Source organism: Melanotaenia boesemani, chromosome 17, assembly GCF_017639745.1.
Source record: "Melanotaenia boesemani isolate fMelBoe1 chromosome 17, fMelBoe1.pri, whole genome shotgun sequence".
Lineage (NCBI taxonomy): Eukaryota > Metazoa > Chordata > Actinopteri > Atheriniformes > Melanotaeniidae > Melanotaenia > Melanotaenia boesemani.
In genome coordinates, this window is record NC_055698.1 from 2,187,139 (window position 1) to 2,209,346 (window position 22,208).

The 22,208-nt window shown below is 43.2% G+C and overlaps 12 non-coding genes across 12 annotated transcripts; all 12 read right to left on the reverse strand.

Annotated features, from left to right (window-relative positions):
* Nucleotides 1-564: 564 nt before the first annotated feature.
* On the reverse strand, nucleotides 565-636 carry trnac-gca. The gene has a single exon. It is a non-coding gene; the product is annotated as a tRNA-Cys (tRNA).
* A 461-nt stretch (nucleotides 637-1,097) lies between these two features.
* trnac-gca lies at nucleotides 1,098-1,169 on the reverse strand. Its single transcript has one exon. It is a non-coding gene; the product is annotated as a tRNA-Cys (tRNA).
* Nucleotides 1,170-2,128: 959 nt separating this feature from the next.
* On the reverse strand, nucleotides 2,129-2,200 carry trnac-gca. Its single transcript has one exon. It is a non-coding gene; the product is annotated as a tRNA-Cys (tRNA).
* Nucleotides 2,201-3,185: 985 nt separating this feature from the next.
* Nucleotides 3,186-3,257, reverse strand: trnac-gca. The gene has a single exon. It is a non-coding gene; the product is annotated as a tRNA-Cys (tRNA).
* Nucleotides 3,258-4,242: 985 nt separating this feature from the next.
* On the reverse strand, nucleotides 4,243-4,314 carry trnac-gca. The gene has a single exon. It is a non-coding gene; the product is annotated as a tRNA-Cys (tRNA).
* A 4,581-nt stretch (nucleotides 4,315-8,895) lies between these two features.
* Nucleotides 8,896-8,967, reverse strand: trnac-gca. The gene has a single exon. It is a non-coding gene; the product is annotated as a tRNA-Cys (tRNA).
* Nucleotides 8,968-9,428: 461 nt separating this feature from the next.
* On the reverse strand, nucleotides 9,429-9,500 carry trnac-gca. The gene has a single exon. It is a non-coding gene; the product is annotated as a tRNA-Cys (tRNA).
* A 959-nt stretch (nucleotides 9,501-10,459) lies between these two features.
* Nucleotides 10,460-10,531, reverse strand: trnac-gca. The gene has a single exon. It is a non-coding gene; the product is annotated as a tRNA-Cys (tRNA).
* Nucleotides 10,532-11,490: 959 nt separating this feature from the next.
* Nucleotides 11,491-11,562, reverse strand: trnac-gca. The gene has a single exon. It is a non-coding gene; the product is annotated as a tRNA-Cys (tRNA).
* Nucleotides 11,563-12,023: 461 nt separating this feature from the next.
* Nucleotides 12,024-12,095, reverse strand: trnac-gca. Its single transcript has one exon. It is a non-coding gene; the product is annotated as a tRNA-Cys (tRNA).
* Nucleotides 12,096-13,054: 959 nt separating this feature from the next.
* On the reverse strand, nucleotides 13,055-13,126 carry trnac-gca. The gene has a single exon. It is a non-coding gene; the product is annotated as a tRNA-Cys (tRNA).
* Nucleotides 13,127-14,111: 985 nt separating this feature from the next.
* On the reverse strand, nucleotides 14,112-14,183 carry trnac-gca. Its single transcript has one exon. It is a non-coding gene; the product is annotated as a tRNA-Cys (tRNA).
* Nucleotides 14,184-22,208: the final 8,025 nt, after the last annotated feature.

The following is a 22,208-nucleotide window of genomic DNA, read 5'->3' on the forward strand; positions in this document are numbered from 1 at the left end:
CTTGGACACTTTTACCAGAAGATAATCCATTTCTCTCAAGGGGAACTTTAGGAACATAGAGGAGGCCCAGATTGGAACCAACGACATCTTGACATACAGTCAAAGACTCAATCGCTAAGCATCATCCCTATGACATCCTGTCAAATGTGACATTGAGATTCACTCTGAAATTCAGAATGTGACCGCAGCGACCTTGGGCCGTTTGGACATCCTGACTTTGTCAATGAGGCTAGATGTCAAGAACAACTTCTTAAAGATATGACACATGCAGAAATTTTGCTGCATCGCAGCATGGTGTGCAGTGTGTCCTCAAAGCAACTGAGGAAAATGAACAAGTGGACGACAAAACAACATAGGGACACACTAAAATGCTATTTAAAGCAGTTGAACAGAATTTCAAAGGGTTTCCTTGAAGGAATAGAACAAACCATCAAAGGCAGATGTGGACTATTGTAGTTTTGACAGAAACCTTTGTAGGAACCGAGATCTAAGACCTTATTCACCATGATAGAAGACGTTGGACAATGTTACACCTGTATCTCTTAAAGGGAGTTGGTGGAACAAAGGGGGTGCCTCGATTTGAACAAGGGACCTCTTGATCTGCAGTCAAATGCTCTACCACTGAGCTACACCCCCACAGATTGATAGCAATGTTTGAATTTGTGGCCACACTGCATAGAAGTCTGCAGCCTGAATCACCTTGGCCTGTTTGGACATCCTGACTTTGTCAAGGAGGCTAGGTGTCAAGAACAACTTCTTAAGAATATGACACATGCAGAAAAGGTTTGCCAACACAGACTTCTTAAATCTTGCTGCATCGCAGCATGGTGTGCAGTGTGTCCTCAAAGCAGCTGAGGAAAATGAACAAGTGGACGACAAAACAACATAGGGACACACTAAATCGCAATTTAAAGCAGTTGAGCAGAATTTCAAAGGGATTCCTTGAAGGAATAGAACAAACCATCAAAGGCAGATGTGGACTATTGTAGGTTTGACAGAAACCTTTGTAGGAACAGAGATCTAATACCTTATTCACCATCATAGAAGATGTTGGACATTGTTACACCTGTATCTCTTGAAGGGAGGTGGTGGAACAAAGGGGGTGCCCGGATTTGAACCAGGGACCTCTTGATCTGCAGTCAAATGCTCTACCACTGAGCTACACCCCCACAGATTGTTAACAATGTTTGATTTTGTGGCCACACTGCATGGAAGTCTGCAGCCTGAATCACCTTGGCCTGTTTGGACATCCTGACTTTGTCAAGGAGGCTAGGTGTCAAGAACAACTTCTTAAGAATATGACACATGCAGAAAAGGTATGCCAACACAGACTTCTTAAATCTTGCTGCATCGCAGCATGGTGTGCAGTGTGTCCTCAAAGCAACTGAGGAAAATGAACAAATGGACGACAAAACAACATAGGGACACACTAAAATGCTATTTAAAGCAGATGAACAGAATTTCAAAGGGATACCTTGAAGAAATAGAACAAACCACCAAAGGCAGATGTGGAACTTTCACTGGTCCATTGTAGTTTTAGTCAGACTTTTGCAGAAACGCAGTCCTTGGACACTTTTACCAGAAGATAATCCATTTCTCTCAAGGGGAACTTTAGGAACATAGAGGAGGCCCAGATTGGAACCAACGACATCTTGACATACAGTCAAAGACTCAATCGCTAAGCATCATCCCTATGACATCCTGTCAAATGTGACATTGAGATTCACTCTGAAATTCAGAATGTGACCGCAGCGACCTTGGGCCGTTTGGACATCCTGACTTTGTCAATGAGGCTAGATGTCAAGAACAACTTCTTAAAGATATGACACATGCAGAAATTTTGCTGCATCGCAGCATGGTGTGCAGTGTGTCCTCAAAGCAACTGAGGAAAATGAACAAGTGGACGACAAAACAACATAGGGACACACTAAAATGCTATTTAAAGCAGTTGAACAGAATTTCAAAGTGATTCCTTGAAGGAATAGAACAAACCATCAAAGGCAGATGTGGACTATTGTAGTTTTGACAGAAACCTTTGTAGGAACCGAGATCTAAGACCTTATTCACCATGATAGAAGACGTTGGACAATGTTACACCTGTATCTCTTAAAGGGAGTTGGTGGAACAAAGGGGGTGCCTGGATTTGAACAAGGGACCTCTTGATCTGCAGTCAAATGCTCTACCACTGAGCTACACCCCCACAGATTGATAGCAATGTTTGAATTTGTGGCCACACTGCATAGAAGTCTGCAGCCTGAATCACCTTGGCCTGTTTGGACATCCTGACTTTGTCAAGGAGGCTAGGTGTCAAGAACAACTTCTTAAGAATATGACACATGCAGAAAAGGTTTGCCAACACAGACTTCTTCAATCTTGCTGCATCGCAGCATGGTGTGCAGTGTGTCCTCAAAGCAGCTGAGGAAAATGAACAAATGGATGACAAAACAACATAGGGACACACTAAAATGCTATTTAAAGCAGATGAACAGAATTTCAAAGGGATACCTTGAAGAAATAGAACAAACCACCAAAGGCAGATGTGGAACTTTCACTGGTCCATTGTAGTTTTACTCAGACTTTTGCAGAAACGCAGTCCTTGGACACTTTTACCAGAAGATAATCCATTTCTCTCAAGGGGAACTTTAGGAACATAGAGGAGGCCCAGATTGGAACCAACGACATCTTGACATACAGTCAAAGACTCAATCGCTAAGCATCATCCCTATGACATCCTGTCAAATGTGACATTGAGATTCACTCTGAAATTCAGAATGTGACCGCAGCGACCATGGGCCGTTTGGACATCCTGACTTTGTCAATGAGGCTAGATGTCAAGAACAACTTCTTAAGAATATGACACAGGCACAAATGGTATGCAAACACAGACTTCTTCAATCTTGCTGCTTCGCAGCATGGTGTGCAGTGTGTCCTCAAAGCAGCTGAGGAAAATGAACAAGTGGACGACAAAACAACATAGGGACACACTAAATCGCAATTTAAAGCAGTTGAACAGAATTTCAAAGGGATTCCTTGAAGGAATAGAACAAACCATCAAAGGCAGATGTGGACTATTGTAGGTTTGACAGAAACCTTTGTAGGAACAGAGATCTAAGACCTTATTCACCATCATAGAAGATGTTGGACATTGTTACACCTGTATCTCTTAAAGGGAGGTGGTGGAACAAAGGGGGTGCCCGGATTTGAACCAGGGACCTCTTGATTTGCAGTCAAATGCTCTACCACTGAGCTACACCCCCACAGGTTGTTAGCAATGTTTGATTTTGTGGCCACACTGCATGGAAGTCTGCAGCCTGAATCACCTTGGCCTGTTTGGACATCCTGACTTTGTCAAGGAGGCTAGGTGTCAAGAACAACTTCTTAAGAATATGACACATGCAGAAAAGGTATGCCAACACAGACTTCTTAAATCTTGCTGCATCGCAGCATGGTGTGCAGTGTGTCCTCAAAGCAACTGAGGAAAATGAACAAATGGATGACAAAACAACATAGGGACACACTAAAATGCTATTTAAAGCAGATGAACAGAATTTCAAAGGGATACCTTGAAGAAATAGAACAAACCACCAAAGGCAGATGTGGAACTTTCACTGGTCCATTGTAGTTTTACTCAGACTTTTGCAGAAACGCAGTCCTTGGACACTTTTACCAGAAGATAATCCATTTCTCTCAAGGGGAACTTTAGGAACATAGAGGAGGCCCAGATTGGAACCAACGACATCTTGACATACAGTCAAAGACTCAATCGCTAAGCATCATCCCTATGACATCCTGTCAAATGTGACATTGAGATTCACTCTGAAATTCAGAATGTGACCGCAGCGACCTTGGGCCGTTTGGACATCCTGACTTTGTCAATGAGGCTAGATGTCAAGAACAACTTCTTAAGAATATGACACAGGCACAAATGGTATGCAAACACAGACTTCTTCAATCTTGCTGCTTCGCAGCATGGTGTGCAGTGTGTCCTCAAAGCAGCTGAGGAAAATGAACAAGTGGACGACAAAACAACATAGGGACACACTAAATCGCAATTTAAAGCAGTTGAACAGAATTTCAAAGGGATTCCTTGAAGGAATAGAACAAACCATCAAAGGCAGATGTGGACTATTGTAGGTTTGACAGAAACCTTTGTAGGAACAGAGATCTAAGACCTTATTCACCATCACAGAAGATGTTGGACATTGTTACACCTGTATCTCTTGAAGGGAGGTGGTGGAACAAAGGGGGTGCCCGGATTTGAACCAGGGACCTCTTGATCTGCAGTCAAATGCTCTACCACTGAGCTACACCCCCACAGATTGTTAGCAATGTTTGATTTTGTGGCCACACTGCATGGAAGTCTGCAGCCTGCATCACCTTGGCCTGTTTGGACATCCTGACTTTGTCAAGGAGGCTAGGTGTCAAGAACAACTTCTTAAGAATATGACACATGCAGAAAAGGTTTGCCAACACAGACTTCTTCAATCTTGCTGCATCGCAGCATGGTGTGCAGTGTGTCCTCAAAGCAGCTGAGGAAAATGAACAAATGGATGACAAAACAACATAGGGACACACTAAAATGCTATTTAAAGCAGATGAACAGAATTTCAAAGGGATACCTTGAAGAAATAGAACAAACCACCAAAGGCAGATGTGGAACTTTCACTGGTCCATTGTAGTTTTACTCAGACTTTTGCAGAAACGCAGTCCTTGGACACTTTTACCAGAAGATAATCCATTTCTCTCAAGGGGAACTTTAGGAACATAGAGGAGGCCCAGATTGGAACCAACGACATCTTGACATACAGTCAAAGACTCAATCGCTAAGCATCATCCCTATGACATCCTGTCAAATGTGACATTGAGATTCACTCTGAAATTCAGAATGTGACCGCAGCGACCATGGGCCGTTTGGACATCCTGACTTTGTCAATGAGGCTAGATGTCAAGAACAACTTCTTAAGAATATGACACAGGCACAAATGGTATGCAAACACAGACTTCTTCAATCTTGCTGCTTCGCAGCATGGTGTGCAGTGTGGCCTCAAAGCAGCTGAGGAAAATGAACAAGTGGACGACAAAACAACATAGGGACACACTAAATCGCAATTTAAAGCAGTTGAACAGAATTTCAAAGGGATTCCTTGAAGGAATAGAACAAACCATCAAAGGCAGATGTGGACTATTGTAGGTTTGACAGAAACCTTTGTAGGAGGGTTTGCTATCCATAAAGCAATTTATTTTCAGGAAAAAGCGAACGAGCCAAAACCTGTCTCTGTGACATCTGGTCCAGTGGTGCCCGGGGATAAGGTGTACATTAAGGAGTTTTGAAGGAAGTGGAACACTCCTAGACGCCGAGGTCCTTACACGGTGGTCCGTGCCACACCGACTTCGGTCCAGGTCGAAGGGAGCGTTGCTTGGCATCATCTGAACCATTGTTCGTTGGCACCTACGACCAACAACTGCAAAACGGACCCTGGGGACTGGTCGGATTGTACAGTGTTCTCAAATGACCAGTCCCCCAAAAGGGGAAGTATCGCCTCGCATGCATCTGACGAAGATTGTCCTGTCAGGGCAGATTCAGAGTTGCCGCCCGATGATGTTGAGTTTGACATTCCTTTGGTTTCTTCTTCTGGGCGGGACAGGGATCTCGGCAGGGCCAATTCAACCAATCCGGACCCAAAGCAACAGCCACCACGTCGTCCCATCACCAGGGCCTTCTCAAGGAAACAGAGGGGCAACTGCGCAACGAGGGAGCGACCTCAGTGACCAAGGGGAGTACGACTCACATGCCAAATGTCATTATCAGTCAGGTCTCTTGCCGGCATGCACCCGCACACGTCTACACACTGCCCGTGACTCAGTATTTCGGACAGATGTTGCCCTTTTGGCACAACATAGGCGGAAAGTAAGATCAATTAAGGAACAAGATGTAGAGGGGCATAACATTCCAGTAAATCCTGGAATGGATGATGAACACGGTGCACAGGGAGGAGAGGCTTTGGGGTCCAGGCTAGACCCTCTGGGCTCAGACTTAAGTGTTTATGTTACCACAGCTGCAACTGCCAAGAAATGGGGAGTTCACTTTGTAAAGGAGGAGCCCACTCCCCCTCCAGCTGCGGCTCTGGTCCAGGAGCTGGATAAGGTTGGTCTTGTAACAATCACTACTCCACGCCCACAGGCAGGAATAGGTAACCATCAGTCAGTACCAGGAGGACTGGGGTATGAACACTTAGCACGTATAACATCCTTAATGGTTGACCAGGTATGGGCTGCTGCATGGAACACACTGGAAGGTCTATTAGAGATTGGGAAGGTTGTAAGTTCTTACCAGACCACAGTTAACACCCCTGTTGTGAATAAAGTTGATTTTACACCTGAACCGCAGCCCACCGTGGTTACTGATGGCCAACCAGACAATGGGGTGGTTGAGTCATTCACCCTTCCCCCTCAAGGGTTAGATACTTTGGTAAATAGTTATCATGATAAAACATTAAAGGGGGGGGAGGTCAAGAATGTAAAGGGGCAACCGGAAGTACGAGGGTTTAGACCTAGTAAAGATTACTTATGTAAGGAAGCGATGGCCAACACTTGGTATCGCTGGGCTTGGCTGTCAGTAAAGGAAATGACATCGGAAGAATGCATATGGTGCTCAAAGGCGCCTGGAGCCCCTCCGGTTGTTGTCCCAGATAAGTACAACTCTTGGGAGTGTGCCCAGGAACAACGCCGAGTGTGTGAAGAGGAAGCGTTCAAGTCTACAACGACGAATGCTTTCTTCGGGCTCCCGATGTGTGGTATGAAGTGTAGATTACTTTATGGGGCCCAGAGGATGCATGGTTATTTGAATAAATATAGGGGTTACAAAATCCAGGAATTGTGTGAACCTTACCAGGTGGCAAATACCGCCATGGCCCCTCCCACGGTTTACGAGGTGGACTATAACGCCGCATACGAGTGTTTTGCCAGCGGAGGATTTCTCCAGCAAAATGGGATAATGGTGGGGAACACGACGGTAAGATGTAATGTCACATGGGTATTATCATGGTTCCCAGAGTCTGGTATGTCTCCTCTCTTCATAACTAAAGCAGTATGGTTTGAAAACCCGGAGCCCCCACATCAGGACTGTCAGAATATGTCTATCACGGTTCCAACCCTACTTAGGTTCGGAGACCAATCACACGCGGTCGCTGATAGCTTCTGGTTATGTGGAAATAATCTGCTACGTAGCACCCTACCCCCCTCTTGGGTGGGGTTGTGTGCTACTGTTCGCTTAAAGGTGCCAGCTATGGTAGTATACAATGGTGTAAATAATATTCTTCACTTAAAACGAGACAAGGGCGCGCTGCGTAGGAGTAGGCGTCAGGTCTCGGGTTCTCATGGGGTATATCGGGATGCAATTGGAATTGCTAAAGGGATTCCTGTGGAATTTTCGGCCAGGAATGAAGTAGTGGCCGGCATAGAATCTATACTACCATGGATAACTGTGAATAAAAATGTTAACTGGATAAATTATATATATTATAATCAACAGCGGTTGTTTAACCACACCATCGAGGGACTAAGTGCGCTAGGAGAACAGCTGCATGAGACTAGCAGACTCGCACTACAGAACCGGCAAGCACTAGATTGGCTTCTGGCGGATAAGGGTGGAATATGTCAAATGTTCGGGGAAGACTGTTGTACCTTTATTCCGGCTAACACAGCGCCAGATGGTTCCTTTACATCGGCCATGGATGAGATAATACGGGTGGGAAGGGAGGTGCGAGAGCATGCTGGGAAGAGCGACTGGTCCCTTGATTGGTTGGACCAGTTAATGGCTGACTGGAAAAATGTATTGATAAAGGTGGGAGTTGGGTCAGCTTTGGTTCTGATCCTTCTTTTCTTGTTTGGCATGTGCATCGTTCCCGCCCTGAGGAGAGCATGGAGTACGAGTCTCAAGAGACAGACATCCTTCATCATGGCTGCCCAATTGGTCCGTACTGAGTTGGACCTGTGACGTCTCAATAGAACTACAGTCGGAGGGACAAAGGGTCGGCAGCCTGTGACGAAAGGCTGGTGACCCAACACTCCTGTGTGCCTCCGGACTGGAAAAAGACTCTATCTTGTGTTATTCACGTGTGGTTTTTTGTAGTCAGAAATCTTCTGTAATAGGTTATCCTTGTGGAAACAGATTGTAATGGAGTTTCTTTGTTGTGTGTGTATGGTTACTTTCTGTCATAGTACTTAGAAGGTCTCATGCAGGGGTCCACTGGCCTACCCGTGCCTGAGTGTCAAGTAAGATCGAAAGTTACCGGTGCTCGCCCAGAGGGGGGGCACGGGGGAATTTTTTCTCCCTTCGGGGTTTTTTCGCCCTCGTACGGGAGGTTCAGATTGGCTCCTATGTTATGCTTGAGACCTGCGTGTGTGGACAAGTGTGCGTGAAAAGGTTTCCCTATTGTAAGTTTCAGAGTATCGTCTTAGGGACGATTACTCTGAAATATTTGAAAGGGGGAAATGTGGAAGTATTAATACATCAGAGTTGAAAAACAACAGGTGCAGTGGCCCTGGTCAGCACAATATTAATAGTATGACATTATAACATGATATCAAAGTGATGTCAACTAATTACCAGTCAGCCCTAAAAGGCTGTGTGTGTGTGTACAGAAATAGTGACAGGCAGGCTATATAAGCTTGGAGAAATGAATGTACGTGGTCTTTTATCCTGAAGGGGTGTCCCCCTGGTCGGCCGAATAAAGGATCATTAGAGACCTCTGTCTGCAGACTCTTAATATCAGCAAGCCCTTTTGATAAAGAATTTATCTACAATAGGAACAGAGATCTAAGACCGTATTCACCATCATAGAAGATGTTGGACATTGTTACACCTGTATCTCTTAAAGGGAGGTGGTGGAACAAAGGGGGTGCCCGGATTTGAACCAGGGACCTCTTGATCTGCAGTCAAATGCTCTACCACTGAGCATCATCCCTATGACATCCTGTCAAATGTGACATTGAGATTCACTCTGAAATTCAGAATGTGACCGCAGCGACCATGGGCTGTTTGGACATCCTGACTTTGTCAATGAGGCTAGATGTCAAGAACAACTTCTTAAAGATATGACACAGACACAAATGGTATGCAAACACAGACTTCTTCAATCTTGCTGCTTCGCAGCATGGTGTGCAGTGTGTCCTCAAAGCAGCTGAGGAAAATGAACAAGTGGACGACAAAACAACATAGGGACACACTAAATCGCAATTTAAAGCAGTTGAACAGAATTTCAAAGGGATTCCTTGAAGGAATAGAACAAACCATCAAAGGCAGATGTGGACTATTGTAGGTTTGACAGAAACCTTTGTAGGAACAGAGATCTAAGACCTTATTCACCATCATAGAATATGATGGACATTGTTACACCTGTATCTCTTAAAGGGAGGTGGTGGAACAAAGGGGGTGCCCGGATTTGAACCAGGGACCTCTTGATCTGCAGTCAAATGCTCTACCACTGAGCTACACCCCCACAGGTTGTTAGCAATGTTTGATTTTGTGGCCACACTGCATGGACGTCTGCAGCCTGCATCACCTTGGCCTGTTTGGACATCCTGACTTTGTCAAGGAGGCTAGGTGTCAAGAACAACTTCTTAAGAATATGACACATGCAGAAAAGGTATGCCAACACAGACTTCTTAAATCTTGCTGCATCGCAGCATGGTGTGCAGTGTGTCCTCAAAGCAACTGAGGAAAATGAACAAATGGACGACAAAACAACATAGGGACACACTAAAATGCTATTTAAAGCAGATGAACAGAATTTTAAAGGGATACCTTGAAGAAATAGAACAAACCACCAAAGGCAGATGTGGAACTTTCACTGGTCCATTGTAGTTTTACTCAGACTTTTGCAGAAACGCAGTCCTTGGACACTTTTACCAGAAGATAATCCATTTCTCTCAAGGGGAACATTAGGAACATAGAGGAGGCCCAGATTGGAACCAACAACATCTTGACATACAGTCAAAGACTCAATCGCTAAGCATCATCCCTATGACATCCTGTCAAATGTGACATTGAGATTCACTCTGAAATTCAGAATGTGACCGCAGCGACCTTGGGCCGTTTGGACATCCTGACTTTGTCAATGAGGCTAGATGTCAAGAACAACTTCTTAAAGATATGACACATGCAGAAATTCTGCTGCATCGCAGCATGGTGTGCATTGTGTCCTCAAAGCAACTGAGGAAAATGAACAAGTGGATGACAAAACAACATAGGGACACACTAAAATGCTATTTAAAGCAGTTGAACAGAATTTCAAAGGGATTCCTTGAAGGAATAGAACAAACCATCAAAGGCAGATGTGGACTATTGTAGTTTTGACAGAAACCTTTGTAGGAACCGAGATCTAAGACCTTATTCACCATGATAGAAGACGTTAGACAATGTTACACCTGTATCTCTTAAAGGGAGTTGGTGGAACAAAGGGGGTGCCTGGATTTGAACCAGGGACCTCTTGATCTGCAGTCAAATGCTCTACCACTGAGCTACACCCCCACAGATTGTTAGCAATGTTTGATTTTGTGGCCACACTGCATAGAAGTCTGCAGCCTGAATCACCTTGGCCTGTTTGGACATCCTGACTTTGTCAAGGAGGCTAGGTGTCAAGAACAACTTCTTAAGAATATGACACATGCAGAAAAGGTTTGCCAACACAGACTTCTTAAATCTTCCTGCATCGCAGCATGGTGTGCAGTGTGTCTTCAAAGCAACTGAGGAAAATGAACAAATGGACGACAAAACAACATAGGGACACACTAAAATGCTATTTAAAGCAGATGAACAGAATTTCAAAGGGATACCTTGAAGAAATAGAACAAACCACCAAAGGCAGATGTGGAACTTTCACTGGTCCATTGTAGTTTTACTCAGACTTTTGCAGAAACGCAGTCCTTGGACACTTTTACCAGAAGATAATCCATTTCTCTCAAGGGGAACTTTAGGAACATAGAGGAGGCCCAGATTGGAACCAACGACATCTTGACATACAGTCAAAGACTCAATCGCTAAGCATCATCCCTATGACATCCTGTCAAATGTGACATTGAGATTCACTCTGAAATTCAGAATGTGACCGCAGTGACCTTGGGCCGTTTGGACATCCTGACTTTGTCAATGAGGCTAGATGTCAAGAACAACTTCTTAAAGATATGACACATGCAGAAACTCTGCTGCATCGCAGCATGGTGTGCAGTGTGTCCTCAAAGCAACTGAGGAAAATGAACAAGTGGATGACAAAACAACATAGGGACACACTAAAATGCTATTTAAAGCAGTTGAACAGAATTTCAAAGGGATTCCTTGAAGGAATAGAACAAACCATCAAAGGCAGATGTGGACTATTGTAGTTTTGACAGAAACCTTTGTAGGAACAGAGATCTAAGACCTTATTCACCATCATAGAAGATGTTGGACATTGTTAAACCTGTAACTCTTAAAGGGAGGTGGTGGAACAAAGGGGGTGCCCGGATTTGAACCAGGGACCTCTTGATCTGCAGTCAAATGCTCTACCACTGAGCATCATCCCTATGACATCCTGTCAAATGTGACATTGAGATTCACTCTGAAATTCAGAATGTGACCGCAGCGACCATGGGCCGTTTGGACATCCTGACTTTGTCAATGAGGCTAGATGTCAAGAACAACTTCTTAAAGATATGACACAGGCACAAATGGTATGCAAACACAGACTTCTTCAATCTTGCTGCTTCGCAGCATGGTGTGCAGTGTGTCCTCAAAGCAGCTGAGGAAAATGAACAAGTGGACGACAAAACAACATAGGGACACACTAAATCGCAATTTAAAGCAGTTGAACAGAATTTCAAAGGGATTCCTTGAAGGAATAGAACAAGCCATCAAAGGCAGATGTGGACTATTGTAGGTTTGACAGAAACCTTTGTAGGAACAGAGATCTAAGACCTTATTCACCATCATAGAAGATGTTGGACATTGTTACACCTGTATCTCTTAAAGGGAGGTGGTGGAACAAAGAGGGTGCCCGGATTAGAACCAGGGACCTCTTGATCTGCAGTTAAATGCTCTACCACTGAGCTACACCCCCACAGATTGTTAGCAATGTTTGATTTTGTGGCCACACTGCATGGAAGTCTGCAGCCTGCATCACCTTGGCCTGTTTGGACATCCTGACTTTGTCAAAGAAGCTATGTATCAAGAACAACTTCTTAAGAATATGACACATGCAGAAAAGGTATGCCAACACAGACTTCTTAAATCTTGCTGCATCGCAGCATGGTGTGCAGTGTGTCCTCAAAGCAACTGAGGAAAATGAACAAATGGACGACAAAACAACATAGGGACACACTAAAATGCTATTTAAAGCAGATGAACAGAATTTCAAAGGGATACCTTGAAGAAATAGAACAAACCACCAAAGGCAGATGTGGAACTTTCACTGGTCCATTGTAGTTTTACTCAGACTTTTGCAGAAACGCAGTCCTTGGACACTTTTACCAGAAGATAATCCATTTCTCTCAAGGGGAACTTTAGGAACATAGAGGAGGCCCAGATTGGAACCAACAACATCTTGACATACAGTCAAAGACTCAATCGCTAAGCATCATCCCTATGACATCCTGTCAAATGTGACATTGAGATTCACTCTGAAATTCAGAATGTGACTGCAGCGACCTTGGGCCGTTTGGACATCCTGACTTTGTCAATGAGGCTAGATGTCAAGAACAACTTCTTAAAGATATGACACATGCAGAAATTCTGCTGCATCGCAGCATGGTGTGCATTGTGTCCTCAAAGCAACTGAGGAAAATGAACAAGTGGATGACAAAACAACATAGGGACACACTAAAATGCTATTTAAAGCAGTTGAACAGAATTTCAAAGGGATTCCTTGAAGGAATAGAACAAACCATCAAAGGCAGATGTGGACTATTGTAGTTTTGACAGAAACCTTTGTAGGAACCGAGATCTAAGACCTTATTCACCATGATAGAAGACGTTAGACAATGTTACACCTGTATCTCTTAAAGGGAGTTGGTGGAACATAGGGGGTGCCTGGATTTGAACAAGGGACCTCTTGATCTGCAGTCAAATGCTCTACCACTGAGCTACACCCCCACAGATTGATAGCAATGTTTGAATTTGTGGCCACACTGCATAGAAGTCTGCAGCCTGAATCACCTTGGCCTGTTTGGACATCCTGACTTTGTCAAGGAGGCTAGGTGTCAAGAACAACTTCTTAAGAATATGACACATGCAGAAAAGGTTTGCCAACACAGACTTCTTAAATCTTGCTGCATCGCAGCATGGTGTGCAGTGTGTCCTCAAAGCAACTGAGGAAAATGAACAAATGGACGACAAAACAACACAGGGACACACTAAAATGCTATTTAAAGCAGATGAACAGAATTTCAAAGGGATACCTTGAAGAAATAGAACAAACCACCAAAGGCAGATGTGGAACTTTCACTGGTCCATTGTAGTTTTACTCAGACTTTTGCAGAAACGCAGTCCTTGGACACTTTTACCAGAAGATAATCCATTTCTCTCAAGGGGAACTTTAGGAACATAGAGGAGGCCCAGATTGGAACCAACGACATCTTGACATACAGTCAAAGACTCAATCGCTAAGCATCATCCCTATGACATCCTGTCAAATGTGACATTGAGATTCACTCTGAAATTCAGAATGTGACCGCAGCGACCTTGGGCCGTTTGGACATCCTGACTTTGTCAATGAGGCTAGATGTCAAGAACAACTTCTTAAAGATATGACACAGGCACAAATGGTATGCAAACACAGACTTCTTCAATCTTGCTGCTTCGCAGCATGGTGTGCAGTGTGTCCTCAAAGCAGCTGAGGAAAATGAACAAGTGGACGACAAAACAACATAGGGACACACTAAAATGCTATTTAAAGCAGTTGAACAGAATTTCAAAGGGATGCCTTGAAGGAATAGAACAAACCATCAAAGGCAGATGTGGACTATTGTAGTTTTGACAGAAACCTTTGTAGGAACCGAGATCTAAGACCTTATTCATCATGATAGAAGACGTTGGACAATGTTACACCTGTATCTCTTAAAGGGAGTTGGTGGAACAAAGGGGGTGCCTGGATTTGAACAAGGGACCTCTTGATCTGCAGTCAAATGCTCTACCACTGAGCTACACCCCCACAGATTGTTAGCAATGTTTGATTTTGTGGCCACACTGCATGGAAGTCTGCAGCCTGAATCACCTTGGCCTGTTTGGACATCCTGACTTTGTCAATGAGGCTAGATGTCAAGAACAACTTCTTAAGAATATGACACATGCAGAAAAGGTTTGCCAACACAGACTTCTTAAATCTTGCTGCATCGCAGCATGGTGTGCAGTGTGTCCTCAAAGCAACTGAGGAAAATGAACAAATGGACGACAAAACAACATAGGGACACACTAAAATGCTATTTAAAGCAGATGAACAGAATTTCAAAGGGATACCTTGAAGAAATAGAACAAACCACCAAAGGCAGATGTGGAACTTTCACTGGTCCATTGTAGTTTTACTCAGACTTTTGCAGAAACGCAGTCCTTGGACACTTTTACCAGAAGATAATCCATTTCTCTCAAGGGGAACTTTAGGAACATAGAGGAGGCCCAGATTGGAACCAACGACATCTTGACATACAGTCAAAGACTCAATCGCTAAGCATCATCCCTATGACATCCTGTCAAATGTGACATTGAGATTCACTCTGAAATTCAGAATGTGACCGCAGCGACCTTGGGCCGTTTGGACATCCTGACTTTGTCAATGAGGCTAGATGTCAAGAACAACTTCTTAAAGATATGACACAGGCACAAATGGTATGCAAACACAGACTTCTTAAATCTTGCTGCATCGCAGCATGGTGTGCAGTGTGTCCTCAAAGCAACTGAGGAAAATGAACAAGTGGACGACAAAACAACATAGGGACACACTAAAATGCTATTTAACACTAGAAGTCCCAGGAATTTTGATGTCTCCCTAAAGTCCCAGAGAAGGGTCGAAAGACCTTTAGTCCAAACTGACGACTCTGCTGGCAAAAATTAGCATCTCTTCATTTGTAAATGCAGCCATTACCTGAGGAATGCACCCATTGCATCCAGCCCCTCCTTGTTACCTTGAAACGTCTGGTAAATTCTGTGGCAGTGGGGGATGGTGGGCTGAGGGGGATAAATAGTAGCTAGCTTCACCTCGAACAAATAGAAGGAAGCAAAATGCAGAGGCGGCTTACAACTCAGCAGGCATTGGACCTGATCCTCAGCGATACAAACCCTTGTGACTCAGATGGAGAAGAGATACAAATTCAGCTGGATTCGGACTCTGACTCTGAGCAGTCTTCAGGTAAGATTTGAAACTATTATTGAACTTTTTGGTATGACAAATTTCTTTCTTTCTGCTTTGTCCTGTACTGTGAGTTGCAACACTGGAATTTCTCCATTTTGGTACAAATAAAGGATTTTTTTAATCTTATTTCCAAAACATCCTATTTTCGTCCTCTGAAATTGTGAAATTGTTTACCTTGCAGATGATGAGACTGCTCCACTGCCAGAAAAGAGGGCTCGGTTGGGAAGTGAGAGGACAGAGATGGCTAAAGATGGCACAGTGTGGCATGAAGAACAGCTGGGGACATGTCTCAATTTCACCCCAATAGAACCATACGGCACAGATGGAGAGCCAACTGCTAAGGCCAGAAGAAGTATCCGGACTCGTCTTCAAAGCTTCTTCTGTTTTATAACACTTGAAATGCTTCGTAGCATTCAAGAATGGACCATTCAGCATGCACGGCAAAAGGAGCAGGCAGATTGGTTCATGAACCTCCCAGAACTAATGGCATTTATTGCAATTATTATCTTGCGGGGGGTGAAGAAAGTTCCATCACTACGTGACAATTGGTCAGCAGAGCTGGGAAACCCACGAATCATTGCTACTATGGCCCGAAAGCGCTTCCAAAACATCATGCAACACCTACGCTTTGATAACATGTTCACACGCAGTGAGCGAGTGGAGACAAATAAGTTTGCTGCAATTTCTAATCTGTGGGAATCTTTTGTCAATAACTGCATCAGATCTTATAACCCTGGTCGACACATCACTATTGATGAACAGCTTTTCCCGACAAAGACTCGCTGCAGTTTTCTGCAGTACATTGCAACAAAACCGGACAAATTTGGCATTAAGTTTTGGCTGGCTTGTGACTTGAAATCAAAGTACATTTGCAATATCCTGCCATATCTTGGCAAGGACCCCAGTCGTCCCAGTGGAGAGAGACTCTCTGAGAGTGTAGTGATGAGGCTGATGGAGCCGTTCATGGATAAGGGCAGAACTGTAACAACAGACAATTTTTTTACATCGCTGTCCCTTGCGCAACGACTGCTTAGCCGGAAAACCACCATCCTTGGCACAGTCAACAAGATTCGCCGGGAAATTCCTCAGTCAACTAGACTGAAGGACCACACTAAATTCACCACTCGAGTGTTTTCCACCACTGGTGCAACACTCACAGTATATGCGCCGAAACGGAAAAAGACTGTCTATCTTCTCAGCAGCATGCACAATGTGGTTGAGACTGAGAATACCACCAAAAGGAAGCCAAACACTGTCACACAATACAACACCACAAAGTGTGGTGTGGATGTGATGGACCAGATGGTGCGGGAGTACAGCGTGCGTGCAGGAACACGGAGATGGCCAGTCGCCGTGTTCTACAACATGATCGACATGGCGGCACGGAACGCTCATGTTCTTCATAAGGAATGCACCGGAGTGCAGGAGAGAAGAGTGGACTTCCTGGTTGAGCTCGCGAAAGAGTTGGCCAACTCTCATGTGAGTCAGAAGAAGGCACATAAGGAGCAACTGCTTCAGCAGCAACCTCCCACACCTAGCCCTGGGAAAAGGGCAAAATGTCAGGTCAACCATCGATGCAAGAACAATTGCGCAACTGTAAGATGTGTTGACTGCTACAAATACACATGTGGCAAATGCAGGATGGAGATACCATGGAAGTGCCAAGCATGTTTGGACTTAGCACAGACGGACTGCTGAAAGAGCAGAAAAGCCATTCACACAAGGGCATGCCACTGTAGCCTTGTGTAAATATTTGTGAAATTGTTTCATTACTTGCATTATTTTAACTGTTTTGTTGTTTTTTTTATGACAAAAATAAAAAGCATTGGAAAAAATTCACAGTTGTTCTTTTATATCTTTGTCATGTTGACATTTATGCCCTCTTGACTTAGACACTAATGCTTCTGGACATTTTACTCACAGACCCTGCCTGTACCACCACAATCAAAAAATGTTCATTTTAAATATTCAAATTGTTCATTGCTTGGGCTTTTTGGACATAAGGTACATGAACATTGGGTTAGAAAGTTTGAAAAATTGGTAAAAAATTCTGAAAAATTTGTATTTTTTCATTTGTATGAAAAGAGGAGAGCTGGACCTTTTAAAGTGATTTTTTTAAAAAATATGAATTCATCATTTTGTCATATCATTCTAAATTGTTTGCTTTTTTATTGAAGGCCCACAATGATTATCTTTTTTTTTTTCTTCTAAAAGCACACAAATGTGTCGAGGAGGTATATATCATATATCATATCAAATATATTTTTAATTATTTGAAATATACTAGAATGCAGGAAAACCTTTCTGAATCTGTTTGAGGTCTACTCCAATCTCATACTCAGGGGACCAAGCAGTGTCTCAAGCCAAGCTTTGGGCAAAAGTTGACAGTCCAGTTTCAAGAGTCTACAGTGTCTCCCCTAAGTATGCGCCCTCCTGGGGTGTGCCAGTAATTGACTCGTCTACAAACAAAAGAAGCTGTTCGCAGCTTAGGACAGGATTTTAGCTAAAATCCTACTGGTCAATCGACCCATCTCTGGGTTGTAAAGGTAGAAAGGTCAATTGACCCCTCTCTGGGACTTCTAGTGTTAAAGCAGATGAACAGAATTTCAAAGGGATACCTTGAAGAAATAGAACAAACCATCAAAAGCAGATGTGGAACTTTCACTGGTCCATTGTAGTTTTACTCAGACTTTTGCAGAAACGCAGTCCTTGGACACGTTTACCAGAAGATAATCCATTTCTCTCAAGGGGAACTTTAGGAACATAGAGGAGGCCCAGATTGGAACCAACGACATCTTGACATACAGTCAAAGACTCAATCGCTAAGCATCATCCCTATGACATCCTGTCTAATGTGACATTGAGATTCACTCTGAAATTCAGAATGTGACCGCAGCGACCTTGGGCCGTTTGGACATCCTGACTTTGTCAAGGAGGCTAGATGTCAAGAACAACTTCTTAAGAATATGACACATGCAGAAAAGGTATGCCAACACAGACTTCTTAAATCTTGCTGCATCGCAGCATGGTGTGCAGTGTGTCCTCAAAGCAGCTGAAGAAAATGAACAAGCGGATGACAAAAGAAGATAGGGCCACACTAAATATTCAATATCATATTCAATCCTCAGAACCAATCCATTTGCAAAAAAGCAAGACAGATTCCCCCAAAAATTGAATGAAATAGCTTACTGATGCCGCTTGGAGTGCACACTGACGCATTCAAAAAAGGATTTAGGACAATAACAAGTATGATAAACAGCCTAAGTCCACACTTCACAATTGTAATAGCTCAAATTATATTGGCCCATAAATCATTATACACTATAATGTGAAACAACCATGATGAATACGAACAGAAATCAGTGTTTGCAAACAAATTCAAACCTATATTCACTCTTGGAGCATTTCATCACCGCGCTGGCAAACCCTGCCACAGAACAGGAGTGCAGGTTCAACACAATGGAGCTTCAGATTGCTGAAGGGCAGGTGGATGTGTCTCAGACCAGTGGGGGAATGCTGCTGTACTCTCCCAATAATGTCTGCAACATAATTCTGTCCTGTGCAGTCCTGCACACCAAGCTCTGGATGCCTGGGGAAATGGGCACACCACAGCCTCCTCTGGGGACTATATGGAGGAGACAGGAGCTGATCCAAAAAGTAGGAGCTGTCTCTAACAAGTATATATCTCTAAGTATATGTCTCTAACATGATATATTTTTAAATGAGCAAAGTAAAGAAATTTGACTTTAGTTACCAGGCATGGGCTATTATCCAAATTACAAATAAATAAAATTAATAAAACATCATGGGAATATATAGGCTACATATTGAGAATTGTATTCATACCTCAGCCAGAGTCGATTCAGGCTTATAACTGCCTCCGTGATCCTCTTCCATGTAACATTTGTGCCTTTGATTCCATTTTTATGCTGCCAAACAGCACATCTATTCTCTTCCACCTCATAAGTGAGGTTTTTTTCTCAGTCTCTGAAAAGTTTCTTTTTTTGGCAGGACGTCTCCTTTCCTTGGTTTGACCTTACTGGGTGAGGCCTCTGGACCACGAATAATTAGGAGCGTAACATGTAAATAACAATGGATTTCAGCTGCTGCATCTATCGAGACCTGATTATTCGTACGCTGGAATAGATCAGATACAAACGTTTTATGAATCACAGATGGATCCAATTGTAAAATTGTTCCTGCGATCAGATGTGCTCTCATTTCCACATTTTATAAATGAAAAACTTTCCCTCTCTGTCCAGTAAGGCATTGTTCATCTGAAGAGTTTGTTGTGGTTTTTTCAAAGAAAACTATGCCTGATTTATTTCTTATCATTTGGATAAGAATGGTTTCCACATTGTCCAGAACTTGAGCAGGTTTTGTCTGCTTCAGACTTTTTCCGGAAAGCATGTGATTTAACCCATAAGAACCTGACGTGACATATTTGTCACATACAGTTTCTGAGACATTTTGCTTCAATTTATGGTATAAACTTTGATTAAAATCCTGTTGAACACAATCTGATACTTGTCTTCTGTCCCCTAATAGATACCCAGAAGCAGAAAACCACTATTTTCTTATCATTTTTTCATGGGTCAGGCCTTTCTGGGTTAATTCAGTCACCATTCATGATAAACTCTGCAAATCAAAACTGAACATGACAGAACCCATCAGTTACACAGTAAGAGACGATTCAGGAATGAAAATTGGTCGTTATTCTTGTGTTTCAGTCACACATATGTTAAAAACAAAAAACAACCACTGTCAGGTGAAGTATGTGTGGGAACCGATTGTTTTGGATAACCACAGAAATCAAAATCATGATCTGACCAGTCAGTGATGGCATGTTTTTTAAGCTTTCATTTTCCAAAATAATCACTCTAAGACTTGAGGATGGAGATGAGTTTTTAAATGTGAACCCACCTGGTGCTAAAATAAGTACAAAATCTGTGCTTTTTTATTATATATGCTGGGAACATGAGTACAAATATTGCTCAAAGTTGAGTCACATTAATTTAGCTTTAAAGGGGCAAAAAGCTAAATTGTTTCACTGCAAGGTTTGCTGTTATACACTGCCTGTAAACGAAAACAAAGTGTGTTGTGCTCCACACCTCCCGCTATCTCTCATCCCCACTCTCAACTCGTCTCGTCTGAAAATTAATATGCAAAGTGCAAACACTGAGCAAAACAATATACTATTTTGTGGAATATGTCCAAGTAACTTATAACATTTATGCTGTTCGTACCTGTCCCAGAGAAGAGCTAAATCTGAGTCAAATTGTAGCCTCTTTAGCTCTCCGCTTTGAAAATAGCAGGCCAATGTTTATCCACGTTATTTCTCTTTTATCCGGCAACTTCATCAACAACCATAGTTTATAGGCAATGTCAGATCCTGTTTGTCTGCAGGTGAAGGGGGGCGTATCAAGGCTAAATAAAACTTATCGTTTTTGTACTGCTAGCAAAACATGAATATATTTGTGAAAGTACCACTGGGCCATTGGTCTGAGGTTGGAATCCGGACTAAGATTGATGGATGTACCAAAGCTCTGCAGGCCTTTCATACCTGTGAGATGACTTGGGGTCCTTGGTCTAAGTGTATAGCTGCAGGGATTCCATGAAGACAGAAAACAAACGCAGTGGGCAGCTTAGGTTTCGCCACAAAATGGGCTGCTTTAAAAGAAATCTGTCAGTGATGGTAAGGATGGTGGTATTATCTCTGAAAGGTGGTAAGCTGGTGACAAAATCCAATACAATAATGGACAAAGGCCTTTCAGGCACAGGGAGCAGGCAAAGAAGTCTGACTGGGGCCTGAGTGGAGGTTTTTCTTCAAGTACAAGTAGGACAGCCTGCCACATATTCTCTAACATCCTTTTCCATCATGGACCACCAGACGCATCTCTGGGTGAGTGACATGTTGCTGCTGTTCCAGGGTGACAGCCAACTCGGGAAGTGTGGCCCCACTGGATAACCTAAGAGCGGACAGTATCAGGCACGAACATTCGATTTGGTGGGCCTGGACCTGGATCTGGGAGGTTTTGAAAGGCCTCTGACATCTTGCTTCACCTCGCAGGTCACAGCAGCCACCAGACATGAAGCAGGCAGGATGAAGTCTGGATCATCAGGAGGTTCTTCAGGGCTAAACTGTCTGGCTTGACATCCGTGGTACCTGGCCTGAAAGTAATAGAGAAGTTAATGCGACCAAACAACAGTGTCCACCAGGCCTGTTGGTGGTTTAGGCTCTTTGCTGATTTAATATACTCCAGGATCAGTCCCTCTAACCAGTGTCCATTTCTCAAAAGCTAACTCTATTGTCAGAGGCATCCACCTCCACTACCAACTGTTGCGAAGGATCCAGTTGTTGGAAACTCAGGAAAAGAGGTGAACCAGTTCTTAAGTTCCAGGAAAGCATTTTCCGTGCTTTCGGACCACTGAAAAGGAAACTTAGGAAGTGAGTTTAGTGAGAGGTGCTAATCACAGCGGACCAGAAAGAATGAAATTCATCTAGCTGATGTTCTGAGGACCATGACTGATGTACAGATTTCTGAATTTATTAATGCTTAGGTTGTTCTTTTGCTTCTGATTCATGAGAATAATTTTCTTTGCGATACATAAGGCAGTAAAGACAACATGTGCCGTGTCAATTTCCATATTAATATCACCCAGGTGACCTAGTATGGATAGAGTGGGGTAAACTGGAATTGTACATTTGAGCCATGTTGATTATTTTTTGCATACCTCAAGCCATAATTTTTGTACTGGTGAACAGAACCACAGAGCAAGCATGTAGTCATCTGGTTTGTTTTTGATAGTAACTTGAGGGTGCTGAAATTA